The sequence below is a fragment of the Poromitra crassiceps genome, assembly GCF_964638095.1.
Source record: "Poromitra crassiceps genome assembly, chromosome: 3".
In the NCBI taxonomy this organism is placed as follows: domain Eukaryota; kingdom Metazoa; phylum Chordata; class Actinopteri; order Beryciformes; family Melamphaidae; genus Poromitra; species Poromitra crassiceps.
Window position 1 is genome coordinate 91,573,300 of NC_139625.1, and position 7,169 is coordinate 91,580,468.

Sequence of the window (7,169 nt, forward strand, 5' to 3'; positions counted from 1 at the left end):
AGGCATAAAGGTGGCACACTCACTATGAGTAATAGACACACTCAAGGAGGTAACACCCTCAAACACTCTGTGAAGTTCAAATGGGACTCAGGTACAAACCACTACAAGCAAGTCAGAGATTCAAAAGACACTAAGGGTGTATTCACACCTGTGGGTCGTTTGCTTTGTTCCGATTCAGGGGCTTAATGATACAATTGTTGCAGATGTCCCCTTGGTTCGTTTGTGTTCACACGGCAATGTTCAACAATGGCTCAAAGCGGCCCAGAGTTGTAAACAACTCCCATGTGCGACCAAACTATTCTCTCATTGGTCAGGAATTTTACAGGGAAGAGGGAAATTTGAGCGTCCGGGTCCTCCCACTTCTTCTTTCACCCGGAAAAAACCAAACCGCAAACATGGAGCGTCAGCAGCGTATCTGGCTAATTTGTTTGATTGCGTTTCTGTGGTTAATGCACCAGTGTTCGATAAACGAGCAAAATATCCAGTTCCAACGAGAATCTAGAATGCGACTAGAAAACAATGTCCTGATGCATCTAATGAAAAGACGTGCCGCCTCAAGGAATCGCCGACGAAGATGGGTTCTAATTCGGATGGGTGCATATCACCACATAGCCGCACGACACCACTTCAGACCGGGCATCAGGTAACGTTCATTAACGTTAGCTTTGGCTATATCTAGGCGTGTTCATCACCATGCCTTCTTCATTAGGCATCCGATAATTTCATAAAGTTATCTAGTTAAGCTATGCATGGCCTGTCTATCTGTGTCTTGTCATCATGTTAAGTTTACATCATACAGCCTTTTTAAGTATCCTGAATTGCATTGGCCTGCATATAAAATGTACATTATGCATTCACTTGTAACCCCTTTGTCAAATTGTTTGTAACACTAGGCTATTTGAAAATAGTAGCCTTATTAAAGTTGCTTGCCTGTAAAGTTGATGCTGTTTTAAGGTTATATACACACATAGCCTATACACACACATACAGAGAGAGAGAGAGAGAGAGAGAGAGTTTACAACCAGCCAATTGTGTTATTCCTTATTTTGTAACAGGGATATTACGTATTTTGCTAGCATCAAGTCCCAAAACTATTGGTCTCACAAAATTGTATTTGTAGAGACCATTCCTGCCACCTATTGGTCATCACATGACAATAATGACATATTGGAATGACATTTTCTATATTTGCATTCGCTACAGGGACGTATGGGTGTGTCCTCGTACCAAATCTTGGTGGCCACACATCTCCAGCACTTGGACTGACCACGAATGGATGCTTAACTTCAGGATGCGAAGAGCCACTTTCACACATTTGTGCGATGCCCTCCGGCCTTGGTTGACCCGGGACACGACCAGATACAGAAAGCCAGTGCCTGTCGATGTTCGAGTGGCAATCTGCATCTGGAGACTGGCAACAAATCTTGAATACCGCTCTCTTTCACACCTGTTTGGTCTTGGCTTGTCCACATGCTGTGTCATAACTCAACAAGTTGTCACTGCTATAAATGTAATATTGAAGCCACAGTATATCAAAACACCCTCGGCTGCTGAGTTCAGATTAATAACACAAGGCTTTCGTGACAAGTGGCGATTTCCCCAGGTAGCTGGTGCTATTGATGGGACACATATTAATATTAGGGCTCCTGCTGACACACCAACAGATTATTATAATAGAAAAGGCCATTATTCTATCATTTTGCAAGGAGTGGTGGACCACAAACTAAAGTTCTGGGACATAAATGTTGGCCGACCAGGTAGGATCCATGATGCCCGTGTTTTTGCCCTATCAAGATTGTATGAGCGAGGTACCAGAGGCACACTCTTACCAAGAGTCACTGAACCGTTTGAACAGATTGATGTGCCGCTTGTTATTTTGGGTGATGCAGCCTATCCCCTGCTGTCATGGGTTATGAAACCTTACCGTGAGGTTAGAGGAGTGACTCAAGAGCAAAGAGATTTCAACCATCGCCATAGTCAAGCTCGCATGACTGTAGAGCGCGCCTTTGGGCGCCTCAAAGGCCGATGGAGATGTCTGCTAAAGGTATGCGATGCCCACATCACCCTCGTCAGCCAAATCGTAACTGCATGTTGTGTCCTCCATAACTTCTGTGAAGTTCACAACGAACAGTACCTTCATGGAGACGATGTGATGGGAGAGGAAGATGAGGACAACAACGAAGTGGATGTGAGACAAAACCCACAGCAGGACAATGGAAGGGCACATGAGATTAGAGATGCACTTTGCAGATACTTTTCAAGAATGTAATGTCAATATTCCTATTTTTTTCGTCATGAGTGTATAGGTGTTCTGAGGGTTAACCAACAAAACAAATGTTATACAATTGTTCACAAAAAATTTAAATACAAACTTTCTGTATTAAATGCTTTTATTTTTTTTTACTGTATAACCAGCCAGTTATGAAAACTTAAACAATAGACTGGCTATTCTAAACAACTGTTTAGATGTGCTAATGTTCAAAGCAGCAGCAACAACGGTTTGAAAAAAGAATTGGGTGGCACTGGTTACTTAGCAGCGATAGCCAACATGAATAGACAACGAAAAGAGCGCCACCCACAGAAACCAAATGTTACAGGTGTAGCAAAATCAGCAGAGAAGTGATCAGATCTGGGAGGTAGTAGGTACAGTGCAAAAACATAAATGATCCCTTCGCATAAAGTATGTTACCTCCTCCCTCCCCCCTCCAGTGGTCGGGACTTGGGGCTGAGGAGCCCGGGGTCCACTGGATCCCCCCCTTTTCCCTCCCTCCCACCCAACCTCCCTCCCGCTGCTTGCCCCCCCCCCCCATTGTTTGCACATTATATATATTTTTTTTTTACAAAATCAAAACCAAGGATCTTGCACCGTATTTACATTAAACAATCACCCTGAGATACCTACAGTACAAGGAGAGGTGCCCATCACAAAAATAGTTGTGAAAGAATTGTAAACTGGTCTTACAAGTACAAAAATAAATATGTTGTTTTATAACTGTTTCAACATTTTCCTCTGAAAAATAAAGTGCAAAAGTATTTCGAAAAAGTGTCATCTCTTTACTTACAATCTGATTGAACGATGTCATTAACCAGGAAATGTACTCGGATAGGTTCTCTACACAGCTCAGTAATCAGAAAAACATTTTAGAACAATATAGGTAAGAATCTGAACAACTTGGCTCTGTTTGAAATCATTCCCTATTACAGAAGTAGTGCACTAGCCTAGAAACTGTTACACCTGAATTCTGTTACTAGGGAACAGTTTGGACTCAAGTTTATTTCCTGTCAGTTATTGTTTCCAAACTGTTCCCTAGCAACAGAATCCAGGTGAAACAGTTTCTAGGCTAGTACACTACTTCTGTAATAGGGAACTATTTCAAACAGTCCCCTTCTACAGGTTGAGGAATTCCTGAGCTGTGTTAACACTGTGCAAAACAGAGGAGACAGCAATGGACCCATCAGGCATCTCACTGGGTTGGATGCCCTGCTGTGGCCGGTCTGTGGGCTGTGGAGCACGGGGGGGTGGAGGGTAGAGCAGGTGCTGCTGGTGAGGGGCTTGCATCATTGGTGGTGGTCCAGGGGATGGATACTGCTGTGGTCCAGGTGGGTACTGCTGTGGTCCAGGTGGGTACTGCTGTGGTCCAGGTGGGTACTGCTGTGGTCCAGGTGGGTACTGCTGTGGAGGCACTGGCATCATTGGTGGTGGTCCAGGTGGAACGAGTGGAGGATTGAGGAATGTAGGAATGTGGTTGTGTGAGGAATGTGGCTGTGGATGCAAAACACTAACAAATGTTCCAATCAATTGCATGAACATTTGTTGGCTTGCCTGTTGTTGAGCCTGCATGGCATTAAATCTTCGGTCCTCAGCCTCCTGCTGCAGCCTCAGCATGTTCTCGAGGGCAGCAGTCTCTCGGGCTTGGCGGGTGTCTTCTGCATCATTCATTTGCGCCAGCTGCCTTCTCTGTTCAGCCTGGTAATCATCAGCAAGAGAAGATTTGGCTTTCCGCTTCCTGGATTGAGACCCAGGAATGGGCAGTCGGGGTCTTGGATTTTGGCTTGTGCTTCCTGTAGGTGGTTCCTCTGTGTCAGTGGAGTCCTGTGTGGTCTCACTCTCCAGTGTTTCAGCATCCGCCCTGCCCGGTGCTTGGGCTGCAGCAGCATCCGTGCCTGTAAATTAAAGCAAGTAATTACTGACTGCAATATTGTCAAACAAACATGGTAGTAAGCTAACTAGTAGCCTTGGGTAGTTTGCAAGCTAATTCCTGGAAGCATAATGTAGGCTATATGCAATGCAATAGGAGAGAAATGTTATTGCTGTTTTTGTTTGAGTGCAACAGTGGATGAACATGGTTTGCAACATAGTAATGCTCAGATAAAGTATTGCAGCTACTAGGCTATTTTGATAACAAATGATGATCATCATAACAAAAGGTGATAGGCTATAACGTTACTTACCATTTCCATCATCTGTAACAACAGACTCTATGGAGCCATCAAGAGAAGAGCCAGGTGTAGCAGCCTCACTGTGACTGGACTCAACAATATCCACGGCTTGAACAACTGGTTTGGTGCCTAGAATGTCGTCCATTTGGTCGAACCAGGGGAATTTGTCCTTCTCGTCCCCGGAATTTCCACTTTTGGCAAGCTGGTCTCGTACCTTGATATACAGTTGTCGTAGTTTTTTGGCTTTTGAGCGACACTGATCAATAGAGCGTCGGAAGCCACTCTCACTCATTCGCTCACTCACTAGTTTGTACACCTCCGTATTTTTGTGAGTTGTGTCGAGCATTTGGCTAATGTGCTCATCTGCCCAAATGTCGATAAGGCATTTCACCTCCTCGTCGCTCCAGGTTTGTCCACGACTCATTTTTGATAACGTTAGCAGCTGCGCTAACGTTAAGCAGCTTAGCTAACGTTACTAGCTTTCTCAACTTGTAAACAAGCGGCGAGTTCTTCTTTTCTATTTCCGGGTGACGGGTGGCAACCAGGCTCATTACCGCCACCTATTATTGGAGTGTAACCGCACAATATGAGCCAGTTATTCCGGTTGCTGAGTTGATTGCGTTCTCACCGCAAGCGAACCGCTCCAGCGTTCGATTGGAAACGAGCCGAGACCACCCTTTCTTGGCGATCTCGGCTCGCTTGTTTTGTCCCGCATCCGAGTGCGATTGCTGTGTTCACACTCCCCCAAACGAACCGCACCAAGGGGGAAAATGCTCTCTGTTTCGGAACAACTGCTCCAAACGAGATAGGTGTGAATACACCCTAAGGAACGCCACAATCAAGGCCAAACGCACACCAGTATTGTGCACCTTACTTTATGCCTGGGCCAACCAATTGCAAGACTCACTGGCTGCAGAGAAGTGGACGAACCTCATGCCTCCGCAACTGACAGGAAGTCAGGTGACCTCCGCAGCGGAAGTTCATCTTTTTTTAATCTTTATTGACATATTGAAGTTAAACAGACACACAACGAACATAAATGCAACTTTGCCAATGAAGTAGCCTACATGACGTCGGTACATGACGTCGGTAATATCAACATGAATAAGAAGAACTTCCGCTGCGGAGGTCACGTGACTTCCTGTCAGTTGCGGAGGCGTGAGGTCCGCCTAGCGGCTGCAGCCAGACCCTCCTCACCAATTGACTCTGGTCAAAGCTGAGGGAGAACAGCACTTGAACAATGATACACATTCAGTGAATATAAAATACTCTGGACTGGCCCCTGTCCTACAGAGGTGGTGGAATTAGATTATTTTAGAGTCAGCGTGACTCTTTTAGAGTCAGCGTGGCCCATAAACAGCAGCTTGTTGTCTCTATGAAATATATGGCACAATCAGCTCCCCATACTCTCTAAACAAAATGGCACCTCCCACTGGAATTATTTGTCAACTCTGCTTCTACTGGTCAGTTCATCTGCCAGTCAAGACAAACATACACCTTGTATCTGGTTCACACCAGCAGCCACCTGCTTCCCTAGGCAGCTTTAGGATCATGGAGGCTTCCTCAATTTGCTCCACCCCTATTTATGCCTTCTACAGGTTCTAGTGCCCTGCTGCCATTGGCTCTCTGTGTGCAGAGTCGTAGTGACCCTCCCACACATGTAAACATAGTCAGTGTTACTGTGTGTCTTCAGAGTCAGTGACCCTCCCACACATGTAAACATAGTCAGTGTTACTGTGTGTCTGCAGAGTCGTAGTGACCCTCCCACACATGTAAACATAGTGAGTGTTACTGTGTGTCTTCAGAGTCGTAGTGACCCTCCCACACATGTAAACATAGTCAGTGTTACTGTGTGTCTTCAGAGTCATAGTGACCCTCCCACACATGTAAACATAGTGAGTGTTACTGTGTGTCTGCAGAGTCATAGTGACCCTCCCACACATGTAAACATAGTGAGTGTTACTGTGTGTCTGCAGAGTCGTAGTGACCCTCCCACACATGTAAACATAGTGAGTGTTACTGTGTGTCTGCAGAGTCGTAGTGACCCTCCCACACATGTAAACATAGTGAGTGTTACTGTGTGTCTGCAGAGTCGTAGTGACCCTCCCACACATGTAAACATAGTGAGTGTTACTGTGTGTCTTCAGAGTCGTAGTTACCCTCCCACACATGTAAACATAGTGAGTGTTCTGTGTGTCTGCAGAGTCGTAATGACCCTCCCACACATGTAAACATAGTGAGTGTTCTGTGTGTCTGCAGAGTCATAGTGACCCTCCCACACATGTAAACATAGGCAGTGTTACTGTGTGTCTTCAGAGTCGTAGTGACCCTCCCACACATGTAAACATAGTGAATGTTACTGTGTGTCTTCAGAGTCGTACTAGTGACCCTCCCACACATGTAAACATAGTGAGTGTTACTGTGTGTCTTCAGAGTCGTACTAGTGACCCTCCCACACATGTAAACATAGTGAGTGTTACTGTGTGTCTTCAGAGTCGTAGTGACCCTCCCACACATGTAAACATAGTGAGTGTTACTGTGTGTCTTCAGAGTCGTAGTGACCCTCCCACACATGTAAACATAGTCAGTGTTACTGTGTGTCTGCAGAGTCGTAGTGACCCTCCCACACATGTAAACATAGTGTTACTGTGTGTCTGCAGAGTCGTAGTGACCCTCCCACACATGTGAACATAGTGAGTGTTACTGTGTGTCTGCAGAGTCGTAGTTAC